The sequence below is a fragment of the Rhamphochromis longiceps genome, linkage group LG14, assembly GCF_057381845.1.
Source record: "Rhamphochromis longiceps isolate RC_006_pf linkage group LG14, R_longiceps_female_GT1.1, whole genome shotgun sequence".
Lineage (NCBI taxonomy): Eukaryota > Metazoa > Chordata > Actinopteri > Cichliformes > Cichlidae > Rhamphochromis > Rhamphochromis longiceps.
In genome coordinates this window covers 38,112,715-38,137,831 of record NC_140570.1, presented here as the reverse complement: position 1 = coordinate 38,137,831, position 25,117 = coordinate 38,112,715, and the positions used below count along the sequence as shown (strand labels likewise).

Genomic DNA, 25,117 nt, shown 5'->3' with positions numbered 1-25,117 from the left:
CTCACATCAGCTGATCCCTCAAAGCACAGACACCCTTCTATGGCCAGTCTAAAGTATGGCATGCTTTTAAAGCCACTTTAGTCCACCTACAGTTGCACATCTGCACGTTGCTTTACAAACCACCTCCACCTCAGACCGTCCTTTTCATGCTGCGTCTGTCTGTTCTGTGCTGCTCTCCATCAGCCAAATATAAGTTACTGCAGACGATTATTGCACAGCTCTTTTCACCACGGTGGTCCTGAATGAATAACAGTAGAGGTACAGCGGCCACCTGTCAATGAGAAGCTGTCGAAATTAATTTTCAAATGTTAAACTCAAATGTGGCTGGGCAGCTCCACCACCCACACCAAAGTGCAGAGTACTCACGACTCTAAAGCTCTGCTCCTCATCAGCTGCTCACAGTATTAAATTAAGCTCTGTTCCAGTTTTCAATTTTGTCCAGTTTTTGTGGTGTGAAACATTTGTTAATTTTGTAAATATTCAGACTGAAACCGGTTCAGCATGAAACTGGAACACAGAGTTACTGTGAACGTCCTCACAACGGATCAACAAGTGCCAGGCGGAGCTTCTTCACTGTCCACAGCTTCTGTATGAACTCCACACGTCCTTCCAGGCGGCTCTCCTTCTGCACCGTCTCTGCCTGTGCTCGCTGCAGGAGGCAGTAAGGAAACACTTTTTTTAAGTTTGCAGAGACACTTTCAAAGAAGCTCTTCTCAGGGTTGTTACTGAGTCACTGCTCTCTGGTCTTTGATGAAGTCCGGTGTGGGCTGCAGTGCGTAGGTTGCTTGCCCTAATTATGTTTCAATCACAGGTTTAAGAGCCTTGGTAACACACTTTTCAAATACTTATGATTTTTTTTTTAAAGGTTTTCTGTAGGAAAGCATGAGAGCATTTTAAAGTGGAGGCTGCTCTCCTTTCTGAATGCTGTTTGTTTTTAGTATCTCAGTGCACAGCAGCATCTCTTTTATCTATTCAAGCTCTTCTGAAGTGCTCGCAGAATTGCCACCCATGCATGTTTTTAAATGAAATACCACAAACTGGGTAGACTTGAACCTCTTTCTGTAACAACGTAGCAGGCATGCTTATCAGAATCAGTGCAATCGGTTCAGCTGTGCCTTAAACAGTCAACATGTTTTTCTTTTACGGCTCTGCTGTAGAGGATCTTTCACTCTTTCAAAAAAGTGTTTGGGCTGCATCTGGATAATATCGTAAGATCACCATGCTGTGTGTGCTGGCTCAGGCTGTGTAACACTGGAGACATGAGTTGCATCATGCAACATCCTTGCCGGTGTTGTTGCTGAGACGACACTGAGAAGTGTCTCACTAATGCCACTCAGGCTGAGGACACTGAGAGAACTCTGCATGTTAATAGCAGAGACAACAAACAGATGCAGTCTCTGTTGTTCACTGCTACAACACAGCCTGCTGATGCTTTGTCTCCCTTCATTGGCACCACATTAGGGAGCATGAATCACTGATATGAATCACTGAGCTCTAATCAGGCCAGTCAGTGTGACAGTTAATCCCAGCTGAGTCAGCGTAGCCTGAGGTAAAAGGATGGACGTTTGATTTCCAACTGATTTATTTGTGGCAGTGATTCGCAGAACCCCCGGGTTGCTCACTCTGCTGGTCTTATGAGCAGTCCTGACAAGCAACAAAATCTTTGAACTGCTGGTTAAGATTTAAAATGACTTTCTTAAGTTTAAAGTTGCATGCAGGGCTGCTACCTCAGTGTTTGATTTGATTACCAGTTGGAGGAAACTAGAGCTGACTGTAAGTGCCATTATACAGCAAATGCACTGCGAGAAATCAACAAGAAGTTCTGAATTTTTCGTACCCCCCCCAACTTGACATAAAGCCCTGATGAGCTGGCCCCAATGTGTCTAAACAAGGAAAGGAAGAAACTGAATTCTGGATCGGTCCAGTTCTCAAGACAAGGCAGCAGCAGGGAAAATTTCATGGTTTGAACCTGGAGCTGAAGTTGCATCATGAACACTTTCGTACATATTTCTGGAAATGTGTGGCAGCTCTCACTGGGACCACATCTGAGGAGGCAGAAAAATCATTTCAGAGAGCCGATGGTCACAGAGCAGTGCAGCTGTGTGTCTGAGGTAAAATAACAATATTTGACTGTTTCCTTATAATTATTCATTACTAGTGCGCATTTTGAGCTTCGAATGCACTTGTTGCCAAATGCAGTAATCCCATTGGTCAGATCTGTTTATTCATCTAAAAAACTGACGTTGGTTTGAAAACAAAATGCTGACAACAGCTATACTGAGAACAGATGAGTCCAAAAAATATTTTTAATGCACGAAATAATTATACAATTTTTACGTGTCTGGTGGATAAAGGCCTTAATGCTTGTGTGAGTTTATACTTTAATAAAATCTGCTTTTCTAACTCGATATGGTGAGGCAGCTTTACGAATGGTTGCAGACCTATCTCACTCTACCGTCGAGCTCACTGAATCCTCATATTGTCATCTTTCAGTACAGCTCCTTGTCAGCAACAAACTAGCAACAACTTAGCAGCTTTGCAACAATGTTGCCAGATTGTTGCGTCAGTATTTCGGCTCTCTGACGTGGCTACCATTGTTCAAGCCACCTGAGCGTGTCCCCCATGAACAGCTATCAGCAGTGCTTTGCGTTGAGTCTCGTGGCTTAATGCTTTGGCTTCATGTGAAGTTGGATAAAATCAATAAAACAATATCTGTTTGCTGTTTCTGTGCCGCCAGTGGGACATCAAACAGCCGCCCACATACTAATAAAAATGGTCTTTAGGCAAAAAATGTCAACCTTCTGTGGATGCAGCTGGTGACCAAATTTCATTGTAATGACTGAGGCATCATCTGGGATCGCTGCAGTCAGGTGCCTGAGCTAGGCTGTTGCTATTTGTACTCTCATATCTCACAGACAAAAGTGTTTGGACCTTTATTGTTTTTAAAAGTTAGTCATTACACTTTTTTAAAATCTATGTAAAATATTAAACATCTGCTCTCATTGTACTCATATTAAAACCTGCATTAGCATATCTGTTCATTCTGACTTGCAACAACCTCATATGTTCAGTGCTGCTCCTGCACCTGAGCAGATGCAGGTCTTCATGCATGCACGCATTTCCATTTTCCATTCCCATTATTAGCTTTATCTTTTTCTCCTTCCTCATCTTCATTGGCTATTGTAGTGCTGTAGCTTCTTCTACAATAGCATGTTTTAGCTCAGGGGCACTCCAGCAGTGTTCATGATTACGCTACTGCAACTGAAGCATAACATTGAATGCAAGAATGATAACCACCTATTGCTGCTACTGTTGCACAAACAGTGGCGACAGAGACACATCCACGTGAGCAGCCCAGGGCCAGTGTGATCGTCATACAACCTAAAAACCTCTAGTCCATGCACATATACAGAGAAATCACAAACAAGGAGAAAAGGAGAGTAAATAGATGTATTATTCATACTGCAATTACTTTATCTTCAAAATAATGCAGAGTCATTTAGTAACCAGTGAGAAATGAAAATAATAAACAGGGATGCTCCAGCTCTGAGGAGGAAGAATGTTTTGTTCCTATTGGTTGTTATATTTTACTGTTTTTTTTCTTCATTAAACATACTAAAAAATTTTAATTCAGCCGCTACACTAATTATATACAGAAGCCTCTCGCATAATATTAAAGGCTTTGAGGCAAAAATTAAAATGCTGATTATGTGAGGGAAGTTTGAATACATGAAAAATCAGCTGAGGAAGGATGTTTCGTGTGTGTTTGTGTGTGTGGTGGTGGCGGGGTGTTCTTCCTGCCAGAGTTGTGTGGGTGTGTTTTTCTGTCTGGATGTGTGTGTGTGTGTGTGTGTGTGTGGTGACCCGTAAGTGTGAGGGTGAGCGGTGCATGGAGCTACAACATCCTGATGAACACAGCACCAGCTGAGAGACCACCTGGATTATACAAACCTACCTGACCCCTTGCGTGCACACACACACACACACACACACACACACACACACACACACACACACACACACACACACACACACACACACACACACACACACAGAGTGTTTCTCTCAGGTGAATGGAGGAAGTAAGGAAGGATTAAAAAACAGGTCCTGGACAGGTGGTGAAGGGTGTTGGTTTGAGAGGAAAAAGGATAATAAGAAAACTTTCTGAATTTGTGCTCACATTCAGCTCTTAATGTTTCAGAATGATCTCTTATATCCTTCAGAACTTTCAGTTTTATTTTTATCAGTGTAGTTTTAAAGCATTTTTCATTACCTGTTATTAGAAGTTCTGGTAATATGAATTGTAGCTGACACCAAACTGATGGTCAGATTGTCTAAGATGACTGAGAGGCTGTTTTATGTCATTGCAAATTGTCGTTTTTGTTTTTTTTTGTTTGTTTTTTGTAGAAATGAGCCAGTTGACACAGCTTCTCAATGTGACTTTTGGAAAGTGATGGCGGCATTTTTCACTAATTGAAAAACAAATTAATGAGAACTTAAACTTCCACATTAGGATTAGGGTTTCCAAACTACATGAGAACAGAAGCCTACATGACTAGACAGAGTCAGTGTGTTTATTTTTATTTTATTATTCATGGGTCTGTGGATGTTGCAGACTGCGTGCTGTTAAAGGTGGACTGAGAGCAAGCCATGTATTGATTGATGGCGAATGATCCAAAAAAGACAAAACATAAGGTTCAAAAAGGGAAACTAAACTCTATAAACTACTGAAAACCAAAACTTGGAACCACAGAGACTAAAAACAACAAAAACACCTACATATATACTGCACACACCTGTACATGGGTATATGTATACATAAAGACCCATTTACAAATAGCTGAACACAATCCATATACCCTGTGCACACCGCAGCACAGTCATAGTTATTTGCGCACAATTTGATACTTTGTGTTTTAATCTCTTATCACCAAACATTATAGTAAGAAAACAGCTTTAATGACTAGTTAACAGAGATCCACTTTACCTTAAATGCTAAACTGTTTGTTTCTGTCGACTATGCAAGTTATAGAAAACAGTGTAGGATTCATCTTCTTTTTACCTAATTTACATAAAGCTTTACAGACTCAGATTGGTTGTGAGGAAATCAGGGTAGCCTGGTTTTGTATTTGATGATTAAAGTTATTTGCAGTGTTTTGTTTGTTTGTTTTTACTTTACTGATTTATTTAATTTTTAAGATGTAGTTAACTGGTAATTGTTAGAGGCTAGTTTTCTAGCCTCTACAATTTCTTGTAATGCAAGAAATTGTATCCTTGTTAGCGGAATAAGAAATGACATGCATGGTGCTGGAGCATGAGCAGACAGCACATCTGTACTGCATTGTGAAAGGCCAACTCTGCAGCGTTTTCTCCCCGCTCCTCAGAATGAATCTCTTCCTCTCACAGTTTATTGTGTTGTTTTCTCTTTTTCACACCAGTGCTCAACAAATTTCATTTAATTTATTTCCACAGCCGTGGTGTTTTCTCATCCTCTTCCTCTAATATTACATGCCATTTCCCTAGAGCACCTTTTTTATTTTTCTGCCTGCACTTGGAAAATGCATTTCACTTGTTCTTCTGTTTTACCACTCCTCATCAGTGTCTCGCACAGGCCTTTAAAATCATTTATCCTGATATATACCCGTCGGTTTTTCTTTGACACATGCATATAGTTGTTCCTGCATTATTATTTTGGTATGCATCATGATAGTTGACAGCATACTTTCCCATTTCTCACTTTGAGTCTTGAACCTTTTGATCTCTTGCCTACCATCTGTTTAAGCATGAAGGCCTAAATAATGCATTCATTAAAAAAAGGAAAAGGCTGCTGCCATTGGTCAGTGGAGGTGGTCAGAGCTGAGAGGATGTAACAAGAACAGGTCCATCAATTCTCTTATTATTGGTGGTTTTCCTGCAATTTTCAGCCTCTACTGGGAAAGCAGTAATAGCCAGATTAAATAGGTAATTCCATTGTTTTGCTTCCCTGCTTTACAATAACAATAAAGCGAACCAATCAATCAAGCCTGGAGGGGCCCAGAGATGACGCAGCATTGTCATTCAGGTTCAGGTTAACAGCTGCAATTCAAAATGAGAACACCTATCATTGTCATAAATGGCTGCTTTGCCTTGGGTAGTGATTGCATATATGAAACTGAATTTGTGGGCTCCACTTGAGGCAGATTTTCTGAGCTTTTTTTTCCATCTTTTTCCAACATGCTGCAACAATCACTTTCAACTGAAATCAATTCCTTCACTCTGGAGCTACCTCCATCTTGCCTGCAGTGTGGTGCAGTTTTCCATGACAATCCTGGGAGGGCGATAAAAGAGAACACACTGAAAAACCACGCCAGAGGTATTTTTTCAGTCACTGCTTCACGCTTTATAACCTTCACCTTAACCTATTACCTCACTGTCAGACTCTGCTGTGTGTGTGTGTGTGTGTGTGTGTGTGTGTGTGTGTGTGTGTGTGTGTGTGTGTGTGTGTGTGCACTTTTTAACAGACAGTATACCACTCTGAACGGTAATATTACCTTTAAATAAACAAGCTTTTTCTTTGCCCTTTCAATTGAAATTGAATTTAAACATGGTGGTTAGAAAGCAGACACATTACTTGGTAAATGCTAAATCACCCATGACTCATTAAATCACTTAGGCTATGTTCACACTGCAGGCGAAAGCGCATCAAATCCGATTTTTTTTTTAAATTTCTTTTTTTTCCCCTATGCGACCCATATCCAATCATGGTCTGACAGTGTGAACGGCACAAATCCGATATTTTCAAACCCGATCTGGGTCACTTTTGTATGTGGTCCTGAATCCGATACATATCTGATGTTTTAGAAAGCGACTGCTATTTGAACGGTCATGTCGCATTAAATCCGTCTTTTACGTCACTGACACAAGACAGACGCTAATTATCAGCGCCCAAGAAGACATCGTGAACGCTTCCTGGCCATCCAGTGTAGATGTTAATGAAGCTGTTGGGAAGACAACGTGAACATTTTATTTGTACTGTATAATCTGCAGATTCTGACAGAAATCTGCAACTATCCTTTGAAGCACCGCTCCTCTAAAACAGCAATAAGGATCATTATTAGGTTATTTACATTATTATGTCAATAACAAAATAACTTAAAGCAAAAATTGGGAAACGTAAAGTCCAAAGTCTTTATATTAACGGCCATCTGTCAAACAATACTGTTTGGTCTAGGTCTAAACAGAGCCCGTTGTGTGTGGCGTCTTCTTTTGCGCATGCGGGCCGCTTTGAGCGTTCACACTGAACGCTTTTGCTGTCGCATTTTATTTGTAGTGTGAACAAGCAGACAAAAAATCGGATTTGATCAAAAAATCAGAATTGAGCATTAAGACCTGCAGTGTGAACATAGCCATAATGGCACCAGCAGGCACACACACACCTTGCTTGGAGCCAGAATATTGTAAAATCAATGTTAATTCTCAGCTAAAGTCAGTCCATGAGCTGCATGTGTCAGCACTCATTGTGGAGATATTCAGTCATTAAACACACATCCTTGCGAAGGTCCGTAAAAAACCTATTAAACTCATTTTCTTGTTGTGCCATGAGGCAACAACAGCAGGGAAGATAACAATGAACCTTTGCCAGTGTGTAAGTTTTCAGATAAAAGGCTTATCCAGGTCTTACACTACCAGCATCAACACCTTGTGTTTCTCATTTTGGAAAGTGTCCTCTACAAACAGGACTTTGTCGCATTAGGTTTTCATAGTTACACACTAGATGTCCTTTGGCCAAAACCAGGCATGGCAGGCTCTATTGATCTCTGAGCAATAATGGACCCAGTGTATCATCCAGGAGACTGTGGTATTGTGTTTTTCAAACAGCTTCAATATTTTTCCCCTTTCTTCTATTTCGGCTTTCACTTGCTTTAGAATTAAGCACCTGGTTAGGAAAAGATCAGAGTTTATTTGCCCCTTTATGGATCTCACCCAATTCCCTAATCAACCCAGTATCACAGCAAAACATGTATTAAACACATTTGATGCTTTGCCTCTGCAAAACGTGGAAGCGACGCACAAAAGGACATGTAATGCATAACTGAGACACAATGCATTGTGACTGCAAGAGCAATTAAAAAATTCAGAGACTCTGTAAAAGTGGCTGATTTCCTCTTGAAGATGATCTTCTCCCAACTCGTCGTGAACACAACAGCTGGCTCCACGGCTACAGCCCTACATTTGGGATGAAGCTCTAAAAGTGGACTGTCAGGTCAGGAGTATAACTAGGAGCATGCACAACATTCCTGTAGAGGTTAAACTGGCAGTATGGAGTTCCACTGTGATGTGTCTGAGGGAGAAAATTTTGAGAAACCAACATTAATTTGTGCCAATTTGCCAAAAGAGAAAGTGAGAGAGATTTTCCTTCCAGGGACTTTGTCAAGCCATCCAGTGTGCTTCACAGGTGGGAGAGTACATAAGAACAGACACGCATTTCAATGATGCATTCTCAAAATGGTGTTCTGTAAACTGACCAGAGGTGCACAAGAAAATTATCTTGAGGGGGCGATCTGCTAAAGTTCAACAGTTTCTTTTAAATAATCACACCTCATAAGATAAGATAACCTTTATTAGTCCCACGCGTGGGAAATTTGTTGGGTTAAGGCTGCCGACCTTTGGCAGCGCCATCTTACCCTTCCGACCATACACACATTACAGCATCACATGGGGAAGACAGGTCAGAGAGGTATAACAATGGAAAATGCACAAATTGAGGAAAGACGAGGAGAAAAAAGAACTCCCCCCAGACTGAGCTCCAACAGGGAGATCAGTTTGAGAACAGACAAAAAAACACCTCAGCACATGAATCAGCACATCTCACTACATAGAAGACATAAGCTTCGAAGGCGTTTGGAGGGTGTGTGTGTGTGTGTGTGTGTGTGTGTGTGTGTGTGTGTGTGTGTGTGTGTGTGTGTGTGTGTGTGTTCCGTGTTCAGCCGAGAGAAAGTGTCCCTTCGCCCAGTTAGGCAAAAGTCAACAATCTTCGATCGACGCGACCTTGACTGATGAGGGAGAGAGTCACAACACAGTCTTATAATCTAAAGAATAAAGAATTGTTGTTCTGTCATCTTTGATTTGATGAAGTAATTTCAGGGTTGATTAATTGGTTCCCTCTAGAAAGAGACAAAGAATGTCAAGTAAGAAGAACATGGAATCAGGATCAAAGAGAAGGAAGAGACAAATGAGAAAATAATGAGTTAAGAAGTGTCTTATTGTGAACGCACCTCAAGTTTCTGCTTGTGTAAGCACATTAGAGTCAAGATGTTCCTCAGTGAGGTGTTAAATGTACCTAGCTGAGTGGTGAAGTGCCTGCTATCAGCATGATAAATGTGCTTCTGACATGATAGAGCTATCTGTTCCTTCTCCCAGGACATTTACCTGCAATGTTCCAGTGACTCACTCACACACAACCTGGGGATATTTCTGTGCACATTTGATATTGAAATTAAATCTACGTGCCCTGAGTGGTCCATCAGAGAGTATTAAGCATGTAAATTAAAACAAAATAACTTTCAGACTCATCTAATGTTATAACCAAGTTGGAAAATGATCATGAAATAGCTATTACTGACCTCTGTAGATGTGGACTCATTACTCTATAGACATTGAAGTGAAATATGTGTGTGACTTCGCCCTGCACCGTCTGCTTTAAGTTGCCTTTTTATAAATGTATGAACAAATATGACGATGTTGAACTATCAGTGTGAATCTGCCCCCTTTCATCCCCTTAAATGCTACTCAAATCTGCCGTGTGACTGTATGAAGACAAATCGGGAATATTTCCGTTTCTGTGCTCACTTGCATTTTATTCATCTCTAAGTACCCCTTGTCTCCAGAGTTTTTTGGGACACCAAACATCAGAGAGAATCCATGACAGCACTGTTGGAGCTAATTGGATTTATCCAAATGTAATTCAGTCATCGTGCCAAAATGTGTCTATAGGCTTTCAGCCGATGATGGGATGAAGCAGATGGTCATATTTCACTTGCCTCTAAACTTCTTTGTTTTTTTCTTTGTGTTTTAAAATTAGATTTTACCTCTAATCTTTTGATTACAAATACGGGGAGCAGAAAAGGTCCTTTTGTATTTTTTAGATTCTGTTAAACCTTTTCTGTATATCAGATATACAACTAAGAAGTTGGGAAGAAGTCAGTCTGGTAAAGCAGCCTGTTTCTGACGTCAGAGCAGCGTCTGACGGACCTGTAACTGTGACAAAATTAATGAAGGCCTGTCAATATTATCTCATTCATTAGACCTTTTAGTGGCCCTGATAAGCTCATTTCCAGCTCCATTTTCTTTAGTCTTACACTCCAATAGCTTTGCATACGTCACAGTTCAAAAATATCCCTTATTCACCTCATTCTGAACCTTGTACTATAGCGCTTCTCCCTTTAAAACATACTTTTTCTAATTAGCGACCACTCGCAAAGGGATAAGCTGGTGGTGGGTGTGGCTTCATTCTCAGAGCCTCAAATTTGCTTTCTTTCTAATAGACAGCAGGGGGCAGTTTTTTAAGTAGGTAACCAATGGATGACATCACAGTGGGTCCATGTTTTACATACAACATTTCAGTGAAATCCTGACCAACAGTTGAGATGACAAAGAGTAGAAGAAAATATCAGAACCAGAGAATTTAGAGCCTTTGGAAGTCAAAACTCTTATGTCAGAAATTACTTTCACATCTGCTGATCTCATTGTTTGGCCATGTGTAATATGACCATCCACCTATGTAAGGGGCTAAACTTGACAGGAATAAAGAAAAAGCATGACCGCTCTGCAGTGTAAAGGTGAAAGAAAACACAGTGAGGAGGTCGGGAGGTTCCTCTGCTGTTAGAATCAGCATAACTAACCTTCACAGAGTCAGTCGTCATTCTTCAGTTTGAATCTTTTTCAGAGATTTCACTCTGTATGCAGGGAATAAAAATTTCTGGTGCCATAAGACGGTAATGTGAGGTACACTCAACAAAAATATAAACGCAACACCTTTGTTACTGCTCCCTTTCCCCATGGGATGGACGTAGAGACCTAAAATTCATTCCAGATACACAATATAACCATCCCTCCCAAACAGTGGTCACAAATCAGTCCAAATGTGTGGTAGTGGGCACATCTGCTATATTGAGATAATCCATCCCACCTCACAGGTGTGCCACATCAGGATGCTGATCTGACATCATGAGTAGTGCACAGGTGTACCTCAGACTGCCCACAACAAAAGGCCACCCTGGAATGTGCAGTTTTTTTGCGCTATTGGGGGTCTGGGGACCCAGAACCGGTCAGTATCTGGTGTGACCACCATTTGCCTCATGCAGTGCAACACATCGTCGCATGGAGTCTATCAGATTGTCAATTGTGGCCTGTGGAATGTTGGTCCACTCCACTTCAATGGCTGTGCGAGGTTGTTGGATATTCGTGGGAACTGGTACACGCTGTCGTATACGCCGGTCAAGCACATCCCGAACATGCTCAATGGGTGACATGTCCGGTGAGTATGCTGGCCATGCAAGAACTGGGACATTCTCAGCTGCCATCTGCCCTGAACAATGTGAACCATGATTCATCCGTGAAGCGCACACCTCTCCAACGTGCCAGACGCCATCGAATGTGAGCATTTGCCCACACAAGTCTGTTACGGCGACGAGCTGGAGTCAGGTCAAGACCCCGATGAGGACGACGGGCATGCAGTTGAGCGTCCCTGAGACGGTTTCTGACAGTTTGTGCAGAAACTGTTTGGTTGTGCAAACCAATTGTTCCAGCAGCTGTCTGGGTGGCTGGTCTCAGACGATCTTGGAGGTGAACCTGCTGGATGTGGAGGTCCTGGGCTGGTGTGGTTACACGAGGTCTGCGGTTGTGAGGCCGGTTGGATGTGCTGCCATATTCTCTGAAACGCCTGTGGAGACGGCTTATGGTTGAGAAATGAATATTCAATGCACGGGCGACAGATCTGGTTGACATTCCTGCTGTCAGCATGCCAATTGCACGCTCCCTCATTGCTTGTGGCATTTTGCTGTGAGACAAAACTGCACATTCCAGGGTGGCCTTTTGTTGTGGGCAGTCTGAGGTACACCTGTGCACTACTCATGATGTCAGATCAGCATCCTGATGTGGCACACCTGTGAGGTGGGATGGATTATCTCAATATAGCAGATGTGCCCACTACCACACATTTGGACTGATTTGTGACCACTGTTTGGGAGGGATGGTTATATTGTGTATCTGGAATGAATTTTAGGTCTCTACGTCCATCCCATGGGGAATGGGAGCAGTAACAAAGGTGTTGCGTTTATATATTTTTGTTGAGTGTAGTTGGTTGTGAAAATGGCCTCATAACCACTAAATGAATATGTTCTCTTCAAATGGGAAAATGTTGTTGCATGCTGCAGCGAGCTGGTATTTGACTGCTCTGGTTTGGTTGTATAATTGACATCAGCGGGACGCTGTCAGCTGTTTGGAACCGGCATAAAGGCAAAACAATGCGATACGATACGACCCTGCTTCTCATTAAGACTCACATTAAACTTGTGTTTCTGTAATTATTAACCTCAGCATTGAATGGGCAGCATCAGCAATGAAAATAAAACATTATTTCCACTAATGTAAATGAAATGAAAGTCTCAATTTATATTAACAATTTGATCTTTTTCATCCTTCCATCACTCCTGACCTTCCTTGTTGAGCGAGCTCTGCTGTGAGCAGCTCTGTGCACCGTTTCAGCCTGTTGAGATTTCAGGTCTGGCCCTTAATCTGGAAAGCTCTTCGTTAGGGAACTGCAGCAGCACAGGTAACAGATCATTTGCGAAAACCAAAGATTTGCTCTTCACACTCTGAGTAATGAGGCGAACATGCACACAAATAGATCAAGTACCCAGAGTATCGTCTGGCTGCCAGCGACCTAACCCTGACAACAAGCCAGATTTATAAGAATAATGATGTTTATGTGAAGACATGGGAGCCCATTAGCTATGAAGCTGTCATCGCAAGCTAATATCCTCCTGTTTACCATGTGTGAGGATGTAGTAACTAGTTTATAGACTAATTTTTATACATTGCGTTTTCTGGGTTCACTGACCGTTCAAAGTGATTTTTTTTAAATTACTTTTTATCTACATACTGTGGATTATCTCTCCATTGTCACCCCTTAAGTAGCTTTTTCATTTAATTATATTTGTGGTGATTAGCCCAAAATCACAATTAATAACGCACGGCACTCCATTTCGATCTAATGTGAGATTCTTACCAATTTCTGACAGCGAGGATTTGATTTGCCTAAACCAATCAGTAAAGATCAAAGCACCAGCCCTAGTGTAACATAACTTTATGTCCGCAGTGATGCAAAGTTATTCCAACATTCATTTAACCAGGAAGTGAAACCCTCGACATTAAGGATATATTTTGCGAGCGGTGAGTGCATCAAGCAGCCAACAGTGCTTTGTACACATTGCTGTAATCTGACTGGCTTGGTGCTCGTGAGCTGGGAGGTTACAAACAAGCTAATGCTGAACACTTGTGTTCTCACTTGCACCTATCAGGTGATGTCTGGAGAAGCTTTGTTTTCACATAATAGCAGCTTTTCTATTTGCAAGATCATATATCTGCCATATGTACTTTGCAACATGAAAGGAGTGTAAAATTTAAAAAAAAAAAAAAGCAGGAAGTGTGTGCACATGTGAGAAGACTCCAATTAAACAAAGCAAAATAACCTATTAAAAGTAATCAGAATTAGCACTTCCATAGTGTAGTGGCTTACCTAAACAACTCTGGTTCAATCTCTGGTGTTAAAAAACATGTGGCGCTATCTGCTGTGATGACCTTTGTAAATAAGGGAGCTGCTGAAAGTAGCTTCCCCTTTCACTTGTAATTATCACTTTGCCTGCTTTACTTTGAATCCATTAACATTTAAATTGCAATCTGGGCTCTGACTGTCCACAGATGTTCTCACATCCTTACAAACTGGGAATGATTTTCTGTCCTTCAGCCTCTTTCATCACAGTATTTCTTGTCTGGTGCCTGCTGCGACTTGTAAATCACTTTCCAGACCTCCCCACCACCCACTGATCAACACATGCTGTTAAAGGGATTACTTGTCATCTTGAATTCTGGTCTTTTCTTTTTGCCTTAAGATTGTTATTGAATCAGAAATGTCTCGGTAATTATTCTTAATTTGGTATATCCCTTAAAAGTCCAACAACCCCTTTAATTAGGAACTTCTAAGAAGACAGTGATGGAGAAAACATCAGTCTCCCTTAGACTAAAATCTGCTGTCTCTCTCCATCACATCAGGTATACAGCCATCCAACCAGCTCTACTTCAGTTTACTCATTACTGTTTGTTTAACAGCAGTGTGAGTCTGAACCTGTAGGTTTGGGGCTAATAGGTTTCTGAATGACAAGAGTAGCAATATGTTCTAATGAGCCAAAATACCAGAGTGATAATATTCACCAACCATTAGCGTTCCGAGTTGAACCTGTTATCTGCTCTTTACCTCTTCTTCTTTTGTCTTCTGCAAAGAATAACCCAGTGACAGAAGGTGAAGCAGACACAAATGTGGGCATCATGCTGAAATAATTCGTCTGACATTTTAATATCCGGTCTGCTGTAATGTGACGTGTGCTGTGACTGGTTCAGTAGAGAGAAAAATGTTTGTAGAATGAGACGCTGTTGAATTGTTGAACTGAAGTTTCCTGCTGGTAGAAAAACAACATTTTTCACTTTAGAAAAGAAAGGAAGGCACAAACTGTAATTACAAATTAGCTCGTTTAGGTTGTAAACAACAAGGCCGATCTGCCTGCGAGTGACTCCAGAGACGTTTCATAGTAATAATTTCAGCAGCAGGGTGAATTTAGTCCCTGACTGGATTAGTTTGTGTCATTTTTGTGATGAGTTTGAGATGAATTTGTGAAGATGTAAAAATCTGAAGCATAAGGTCCAGTTTTCTCTGATCTCACTACAGTAAAGAATCCATCCAACATTCATGAATCCAGATCTGATTAAATTCCCTTTCTTGGTGGACTGACCTCTGGTCCCATTTTTTTTTTCAACCAAATCCATCCATGACTGTTGAATTAATTCTACCAAAAAATAATTTAATTGCTGTCTTTTCCATACAGTATACAGCACCTTGAGGTGACTGTTGGCAGTAAAAAACTGGAGATAAATTATCTGGATTTCAGGAGTGTGACCACACTTCCAAACACGCACCTTCTGGGTATTATGTATAGCCCCCCCTGCAAACTTCTTCACTTTTTATTAGTACATGAGGATCTGCCAGGCCCGGGAGCTGCCACCAGTCCCCATTGAGGCCTTCCCCAAACCGCAGCTCATGTCTTGATTAACTGAGAGCCATACTAGGCTCAGGGAGACTCTACTGACCGTCTGTCCCGTGGTCATGCAGGGACTTCATCAAGCTTGGTTGTCTGTTCTTTGTGTGTTTTGATTAAAGAATGTTAGCTACCGCTCGTCTGCAGGCTTTATTTAAATGGAAAACTTCCACAACAAAATGGCGATGAGGATGGGATGGTCCTACCAGCTTTTGAAGCGAAGGAATTGGAGGAGTCACAGAACCGTGTGTTTCAGTCACCACCGAGACCATCAACTTTGAGGGAACTTGTTGGGTCTGTGTTTCCACAAACCCCGCTAATTCTAGAGACTTATTCATCATGAAGAAAACAAGACAGTCGATCGATCCATTACTTGCAAAAGGGAGGCCTCGTCTGTGTCCAGCACGACAAAGAACCCCAAAATGGTGGCCTCCTCTCGCTGCCTTTTATTGACAAACTTCAAACAATAGTTTACAAAGCACCTCCCCTTGCAACCCCCCTTTGGTTACAAAGACAAGGCACTGTATGTAAATGTATACACTGAGTGTGTGTGTGTGTGTGTGTGTGTGTGTGTGTGTGTGTGTGTTATGTGAGAATGTGTGTGTGTGAGACCTCCTGCTGACCAAAGGGTCATAAACCCAGGAAGCTTACATCAAAAGAAACAGATCTTTCAGATAGGATGTATCTACAATAAAACCTCCCCCAGCACAGAGTGGCTGGAGAGGTGGTCAGAATCAAAGGAATGGCTTTGATCCTACTGCTTAAACTAAGACTGTACAAATTTAAGAAACACAATGGCAACATTCAACAATTAGACTTAACAGAACTCCTGCAGATGGGTGAGTTGTAGCTAACTTTGTATACAGTCATGAGGAGTTTTTTGTCTTGCCGAGTCGTGAAGTGCTTGCTGAGTTCGAGTCTCTGGGAGGAGAATCCTGGGGTTCGAGTCCCCAGGCTTGTATTCGGTTCTGGTGTTGTGCAAAGAAAAGCAATCGTCTGCTAGAAAGTAATTGCAAAAACACCGGTCCATCACAGGGAACGGTGGTTCAAGTCCACTGTTGATAATCACGTCTGCACAATACAGTGTGCGGAGTGACGGTATATTAGCACTTTTTTGCCGAGAAGGGAAGAAGGCCATTGCAGGGGACGCTCTGAATGTAAATATGGGATCTAGATCCAGTAGCAGCGGACGTTTCACCCAGTGGCCAGAGATAAAACTCAATATTTGACTGTATGGTAAGAAATGCGAGTACAAGTATGTTATGAGATGAAAGAGAATGGTTGTGTGGAAAAAGTTGATGTGTCTGTAAAAACAGTGAAAAATGGGGTTAAAAATGTTGAAAATTGGGAACAAAAACAAGAAAAGAAAAAAAAAAGAGAGGAGTGTAGAAATGTGTGTAAAAGTTGCTTCCAACTAGCGGGAGAAGGTGGTACACCAGCTCCCCTAGGGTGGACACACACACACAAGATTAGCAGAATTGTTGATGAAAATAAGCAATAAAATAGGAAGAGGGTTTGGTGTTCTTCAATGTAGGGCAACTATAATCTCTCTGGGTTTTTAAGAAAGGGGAATTCAGAACATGAGAGGGGAGATGTGTTGTTTTAAGCGATTCGCCTTTATCTCCTAAAAACATTAGCAAATCTAAAATGAGGACGTGGGCCCAGCTAATGAAATAAAACTGAATTGAAAGGCTTAACTTTTTGGAAGTCTTTTTGTAAAACATCGGTGCTGCAAAGATCAAACAAAGTTCCAGGACACAGGAAATGGATAAAAAATGTGTTTCCAAAAAAGATTAACATGGCTCATGGGCTAACCAGAACAAATATGGCAAAGTGAAAGTTATGGAATGTGTAGAAAATCTAACATACATCTAGTTTTCAGCACCAATCAGTTTACCTTCTCTGGAATAGGGCTGTAAATCCTGGAGCCATTGCTTCTGCAGCTAAATTCCTGCATTTTTGGTTCTTAGTGTGTTACATTGGGATTGTTGCACAAACATGATGGTGGTTTCTTTAGAGAGCAGCAGAAAGAATCTGTGTTAGCTGCTTGAAGTGGCCTGTGAACCAGCATCTCATATTCGTGAAGGTGTCAGCCATGCTTCTCTTTATCGATTGCTGAAACGCGGCTCTGTTATTGCCCGGGATGCTACAATGTTTGTTTACTGCGGCGCTCCAGCTATTTTATCTGCCCTGTGACAGGAAGTGTGTGTTTTGTGTGTGTAGTTTGTGTCCTTATATAGGTTTATACCTGCCTCTTTTGTTTACTTTTGCACTCCATGGCATTATTATTTGTCCTAGAAGTAAGTGTGTGTGTGTGTGTGTGTGTGTGTGTGTGTGTGTGTGTGTGTGTGTGTGTGTGTGTGTGTGTGTGTGTGTGTGGGTGTGTTTGTGTATGTGTGTTTGGCACACTTATGCTGGCAGCATAATAACAAGACAGCGAAGACAAAATGTGGCTGACAGATAAAGAAAGAAACAAGACCACAACACATCAGATGCACTAACTGCATCACCTTCCTGCTAGTTGACTTTTCTTTTTCATTTGCCTGACTTACCACACACACACACACACACACACACACACACACACACACACACACACACACACACACACACACACACACACGCTCACTCTCTCTCTCTCTCTCTCTTAAACCTTTGTAGAGCTGCCTTTCTAAATCAGCACACAATCAGAGTAGATTACTTCGAACAGTGAGGGCCATTAAGAAGTTTTTTTGTTTTGGTTAATTTGACTTGAACCAAAAGTGATGAATTCCAACAAAGAATAAACTCAGGAGTGTTGTAACATTGAAAAATTAGGAATCCTAAAAATCTTTTAGTATAATTTGACCTGAATCACTTAAAAATATAATAGTGCATTCTCTGTTTGTCAGCTGGGTGGCATTGTGCTACATGGTAGCGCTGTGATAAGTTTACTGCTGTTAGTGAATAGCAGAAGTTGCTGGAACATTGGCAATGAAACAGAAGCATTTAGTGAGTTTAAGAGGAGCATATTTTGTTTTCTAAAAGCAGGAGTGGACTCACACTGTTCATATTTCATATTTAAGTAAAAGCTTCATTACAGTGGCTTTTAAACCAGAGCGTCACATCAAAATCAATAATTACTGCTTCTGCATTTGGGCATCAGGTGGTAAGAAGCCTAAAAAACACTGAAATGTTGTAAAGATCTTTAGCACTTGACCCACTGAATGAATCATTATTAAAATAACTTTAAAAAATCGGTAACAATCATCTGTGTAGGTTTTCAGTCATCCGGGTCATGGTCATCTAAGAAATCTAAGAGGTCCAGAAACTTACGCTGGATCCAGATAAGAGAAGACAGATGGTTTGAAAGAGGAGTGAAAGAAGCATCTATGTCTACTGTGAACGTCTATCTTTGAACAGAGGCGTTGATTTACGACACCAACTGTCTGCCATCTATAATCCAGTTTTGAGATCCTTCCCAGCCTCCTTAATGCCCACTCACACTTTGCGTCAGTTGATCTCATGATAGGGTGGGGGCAAGCTCTCACAGTGGCTTCACTCGAAACCTCTATTGATAATCACCCACAGCCTTTTTCACACCCCGACTCGTGTGATGAGGCACATCACCAGTAGTGGGTCAATGATTCTCTTAAGGGACACCCCCACTAGAGAGTACCTGGGACTCTCCATCATTTGGTCTTAGAACCTCGCTGATGAGAGGTGAAAAAACTTAAAGAAGTCCAGTCGCTTCTCTTTCCAAGCTCCTTAGAGTTTTTAACAATCATGTCACTTTTTAATTGTTTTGGTGCATTTTTGGCTCCAGGCAACAGGTGAGCTGCTGTATTGAGTATTAAGTAATTGAGCAATTTTAAGCAGCAGGTGCTTTTGTCTAGCTTTGGGATCCTTTGCATGCCAGCAATCTTACTTTGGGGAAACACCAATTGAGTGTTGAAAGTCTGGCAGCCATCCACGGTCGGACATCGAAGCAGGGAAGGTTTCCCTGGCGTGGCAAGCAGCCAGATACAGTAGCTGTTTTCAATTTGCAAAATATACTATCCAACCAGAGAACACAATTATATCCTCAAATATTTAAAGGAGATTTGATTTTTTTTAAAGATGGGTACACACAAAATTGTTACAGTCAAACAGACAGGACAGCAAATTTGTTGGCAAAAACAAGCAGCAGATTTGTCTTTGACTGTTGAACCGGCTCACAGGAGATGGACAACTTTGCTTTCATTTCATCTGTCACCTTCGGATCATCATCAGCAGCCTTTAGGTAGTTTATTTCTGGTCCTGTTGGCTCCACTCAGGGACTCGCACATTTTTCAGTTTGTTACACCTTGATGTTGCAGCAAGTCTGTCGGCACTGATCACTCCTACCAACTTTCATTGACTACCAGCTCATCACACTCTGATGCTTGGCCCTTAAGTGTCACATAATAACACACTGAGTAAGCACTTAGCAGCATTTTCCCTTTTTTCCCTTGGTGCACAAATGGACTGCAAAAGAGCTCGCTCTCTGCTGACATAATCACCATTGGAGCAAAAATGAACTCTGCAGGTGTTTCCAGTTAGGGTGGAAGACATTTGGCTTGTAGGTGTGATGAAATGTATCAATACAAAACTCTTTTCTAGGGTTTAATCACATAATTGCCTAAAATTAACAAAACTGCAACAGAAAAGTTAAAAAAAAAAAAGAAAAGCTAAATGAAAGTGGAAATCCAATTTGCTAGTATGTAATCTGTCATTAATGCAGCACTGCTCTTTGAAAGAATAGTATTGGAATCTCACAAACTCACATCACGAGGGAGAAATGAGTGATGTGAAAATGCAAAAAGTTATTTTGGAATTGCTGAGTGATGAATCGAGACGCAATGGACAGAAAATTATGTCATTAAATAATGAAATTAAATTAAGAATGTCAGGCCAAAATGACACTAGTCTGTTGTCGTCCACAGGGCACAATGGCATAGATACATGTATGTATCAAACAGTGACGTCAGTGTAATCTCTTTGAAAGTTCAGATAGTTTTTTTTCTGACTTATTATTATAATGATGTCAATGAAAAGCACATTATTTGTGATTACTGAATCAGCTTGTTTATGACAAGGGATGAAGCTGGAAATGAGCATCTTAGTCATCTTTAACCAGACATCCTTACTCCTTGCCTGTAACTGACTTCTGATCAAATCTGTGAGCAAAGATTGTTCCCATCGAATAAAACCTATGTTCTCAGTTACGCTATACTCCTACATAACAGTAAAGTACTGTAAGGTAAAAAACATTGAAACAGTAAAAAAAAACAAAAAACATCCTAATCATCCGATAATCCTTTATGAGCAATAGTTGGTGACAGTGAGGAGGAAGAACTCTCCTTTGTAAAGGAAGAGACCCTAGACTCAGGGATGGGACAGCCATCTAACACGACTGCTTGGGGGGATTGAGGGCAAAAGGCAAACTGCAGAGAGAGACGACACTGAGTTGGGAGTGACAAACACGTCTGCCTAACCTGCCGTAACCAGGAGCATCAGGGCGCAGACACTGAAGGGCACCTTGTGTGTAAATGCCAGCAGCTTTGACAGAACGAGAACAGCCTGATGCATCTTTAAAAAAAACACTGTGTGGCATAACACTCACCTCTCTCCGTCATTATGGAGCTTGCTTTCATCTACCAGCTGGCTGCTTTGGCTTTCTGAACCGTTCTCTCTTCCCTCCTTCCTGTTTCTCTCTCTCTCCCTCTCTCTCACATACACTTCCTTTTCTCTTCCTTTTGTGCACACCGATCAATAATCCAATCTATACACCCTTTACCTTGGAGAGAGGAATCCTCATCACTACCTCAGGAAAGACACGCAGGCTGCTGAAGTCTTGGCAAGCCGTCGCTTCATCAGCCCACGCAGCCACTGAGACGTTTAAATTCCCATACTTTTAAAAGCTGTATGTTCTCCGTCTTAACATTTAATTTACCCTGGCAGCTCCTTTAAACTCTTTGTTATTTACCAAGACACTTGGAAGAGTAAAGAACGCACAATTACAGGGGCTGGAATACCACATATGAGGTACTAAAATCTGAAAGGATTAAAGTAGCCAGTGATAAAACCTATCAGAGCACAAAATGATATTCTGTGCTTGTGTGCTGAAGGAACAAGCACTAAAGGCACATCAGTAGAAACCTGTAGAGTGTGCCAGGTTCTCAATAGAAATATTAGCCGCTGATTCTCTCAGTGGTTTTCTATAGGTGCAGTGGAGACAAATCCTTTACAGCCAAACAGTGAAACAAAGCAATTTCTTTTCATTGATCTGTTTACTTTGGTTAAGTGTCTCAGGACATTAAGGTAGAAGAGAAGCTGGCTCAGTAAAGGAGGATGCCGCACTGTGAGAAACCACTTTCTGAGCTTATGATTGAAAGGTGCATTTTAGAGAGTCTGTCCCAAGGATGTGTTCAAGATGCTAATATTGTTTTAATGTGTGTAATTTTCTGTTCAGGCCGTCTCCTCATCACATTTTCTTGATTGTTGCAGGGCAGCTGAACTCCTCCACGACCCCATGAGTTTGGTTTGGGTAAGTAAAATGGCTTTGTGCGTTTGTGCGTGAGTAAGCTGTGTTGTCACGCATATGCTCGTAGAAGCGCCGTCTACAGTACGCAAAGTTTTAATGTGCAGTCGCTTTATGCATGAACAAATGCTTTATGAGGAGAGATCCTGCCACACACACACACACACACACACACACACACACACACACACACACACACACACACACACACACACACACACACACACACACACACACACACACGAGTCCCAGTGAGCGAGTCACAAAGAGGCTGCTTTGTTACTGAAGCCAGCTCGCCCTGTTCACTGGTTTTATTCCTTCACTCTGAATACTGAACATCTCACTGCCGTCATCCAAGCCAGGAAACCCAGGACTGCTGTGTGTGTGTGTGTGTGTGTGTGTGTGTGTGTGTGTGTGTGTGTGTGTGTGTGTGTGTGTGTGTGTGTGTGTGTGTGTGTGTGTGTGTGACAGTTGGTTTTTTTGAACAAATAGAAAATGTGTGCGAGTCATCCCTCCAGGCTGTGTGTGATGTAGCAGCATGCATCAGGAGAACAGGGACTTGTTGCCAACAATCAACAGGCTGTTTCCTCCATGTTTGTGCCATTTTTCTCTTTTTTAAATGCTTCATTCAGTAAACCTTACCACATGACTTCATGTTTGCAGTACTGACCCAGTGGAAATAAGTAAAAGTGTTTGGAGAAAGTGACAGCTGTATGTTCTTTTGCCTTTAAGTTTTCCTTATAAAACTGCCAACAGCCAAATGTCACCTGAACAAAGAAGGTGACACCATGATGCTCTTCTCTAATTCAGTCCCTTTTAATGCAGGCAGATGTTGGATGATGCTAGATTGCAACGTAAAAACAAAAAGATCAAAGCAAATCTAGAAAACACAGTGAAAATACGAAACAGCAAAAAGGAGGGATTTGTTGTTACTGGTTTCTGCATCTAGTTGTGTTGTATCTGCAGTGTTGTTGAATTGAAGAAGTTTTTTCAATTTGCTTTCGATCACTGTAGTGATCAAATTTGAGTTCTGAATAAGATTCCTTTAATGTGGCAACAGTTATGAATGGTCACAAATCAACCATTTCCAGCCACGACTGTCAACTACAAGTAGTGAAGTGTCATCACAAACCCAGGACACTCTTGCTGTGAGGTGGCAGTGCTAACCACGGCACTGCTGTGCTGTAATAGCTGTAATCTGCATTGATCCCTAAACAGTCACCACACCAACTTTCAAACACAGCAAACTGGTGTTTGAGTTAGAGATGCGCTGATTAGAGCTATCAGACGGTACTGTGGTGCAGTGGCTGGCACTGTTGCCCTGCAGCCAGAAGGTTTCTCGTTTCAGCATCCTGATTGGTTCAGGCCTTTCTGGGTGGAGTCTGCAGGTTCTTCCTGCGCTTGTGTGGATTTCTTCTGGATACTCTGCTTCCTCCAACAGTCCAAAAACAAGCCTGTTAGATTAAATGTGGAGACAGTTAGGTAAAGTGTTTAAAGTTCATAGAATGTGTTAAGCGTACCGTATTAATCTAAATAATAATTGTAAAATGTTTGAGCTGTCAGTAACAGAGAAGTGATATAAATGCTTGTCCATTTTCATTTTTTCTCCCATTTCTGATTATCTTCCTAAAAAATGAGATTTCATGATATACATGATTCATCTTCTTTAAATCTACGAGACATTGGCCATTCAGTTAAAATGTATACAGTATTCCCCCAAATTATTTTGTAAATGTTTGCATCATACTATCATACTAAGCTGTGTTTAGCTTCTTTTAGTATTTCATCTAAACCAGCTGCAACAGCAGAGCTGAGCTGATTGTGTTGAAGATGAATCCATTTAATGCTGAACAATAATTACTTTTATGGGAATCACTGCAGCACAAAAAAAGACTTCCTAATGCAAAGCTATTGGATCGATGAAACGGCAGATGGCTGCAGTGCAATCAGAATTATAATTAAAACAGAAACAGTCACAGCCCAGCGCATGTTCCATTTTGTTTCAGAGAAAAGAAGATACACTGGGTTTACATTAATCAAGGTGTTTACCCAGCGAGTGAATCAGCTGACAGCGCATCAGTGCATCTCTAAATTTAATCAATCTCTAACCTCTTATTAAAAAAGCAACATCAAGGAAGCCTTTTCTCACAGAATTCGTGTTTTCTTTCTTTATCATTTTACATCATCCTTTCGTTCATTTTTTTCATCATCCTTGTCTTCTTGGTCTCTCTGGCCTATACCGCCTCTGTTTTTCACCGTTTCTCTTTCTGGTTCCAGAACACTTGCTGTTATTTCAAAAAAGTAGTCAACCTCGTGCACTTTACATCCGTGATTATACTTCTCTGTCCTTCCTCCTTCTTTTCCGCCATCCCTGAAATGTAATGGAGACAGTGATTAGGGACAGCTCAAAGTATGAGATATATTTTTGACTGGGGAATCACCTCTAACGATGTGGGCAGCGGTCCAGTAGGATGAGATGCCAGTGAAAGTGGCCATTTCCTCTCCATTGTCGCACACATTGATTATTTTTATGCCCGGTTGAATTATCTCATCCTCATTAATACTTTATTACTTTCATTTGATCACATTTTATTACACCTCTGAGCAACATTTCTTCCTTCAGTCGATATATCTGTTCTGGGTGTTTGCGTCCAAGCTTGTGCCCTGTGTGAGAGGTCTGTTTGAAATATAAATTAAATTTATCTGTGACTATCACTTCATTAACCCCATAAAGGTAAAATAGATGAAGTCTCTTTGAGTTAAAAGTGTGGTTTCTGTCCTTCTCCCTGTTTTGCAGTAGGTTGTAGAATGTTTGGATACTTTATACCACTTTGTACTTGATACCATAGGGGAAATTACTCTTGCAGCAGTAGCAGAACAATACAAACGGTATAATTTACAACAAAAATAAATTTTTTATAAGTAGAAGTACTATATGGCCTAAGTGAAGGCCTAATAATTTTTATATATGAGAGTGAGCATGTGCTGATGAGGGATAATGGATATATTGAACCATGGATGTCAAAGACGGTGCTGGCAGAAGGAAAAGACCTCCGAGAAGATTCATGGATGTAGTGAAGGAGGACATGCAGATGGTTGGTGTGATGCCAGTGATTGGGTGAGATGGAAAGAATAAGAACAAGACCAAATTAAATAACAAAAAATAATAAGGTCCAACTGTGTAATATGGAATTCTAACAAGTAGTAGTGCAAATGACATTAAGAAATC

The 25,117-nt window shown here is 41.2% G+C and overlaps 1 protein-coding gene across 8 annotated transcripts in view; it reads left to right on the top strand.

Annotated features, from left to right (window-relative positions):
• The window catches only part of slc8a2b (solute carrier family 8 member 2b), a 206,255-nt gene that overhangs the window by 47,069 nt on the left and 134,069 nt on the right, over positions 1-25,117 (top strand). For 3 of the 8 annotated variants that reach the window (XM_085429461.1, XM_085429458.1, XM_085429464.1), the window contains exons 1-2: positions 15,641-16,186; positions 21,855-21,894. The gene's annotated coding sequence lies outside the window, so the exon portion shown is untranslated. Of the gene's footprint in view, positions 1-6,261; positions 6,353-15,640; positions 16,187-21,854; positions 21,895-25,117 lie in introns of those variants that run through there. The other 5 variants (XM_085429459.1, XM_085429462.1, XM_085429456.1 and 2 more) reach the window with 2 other exon arrangements.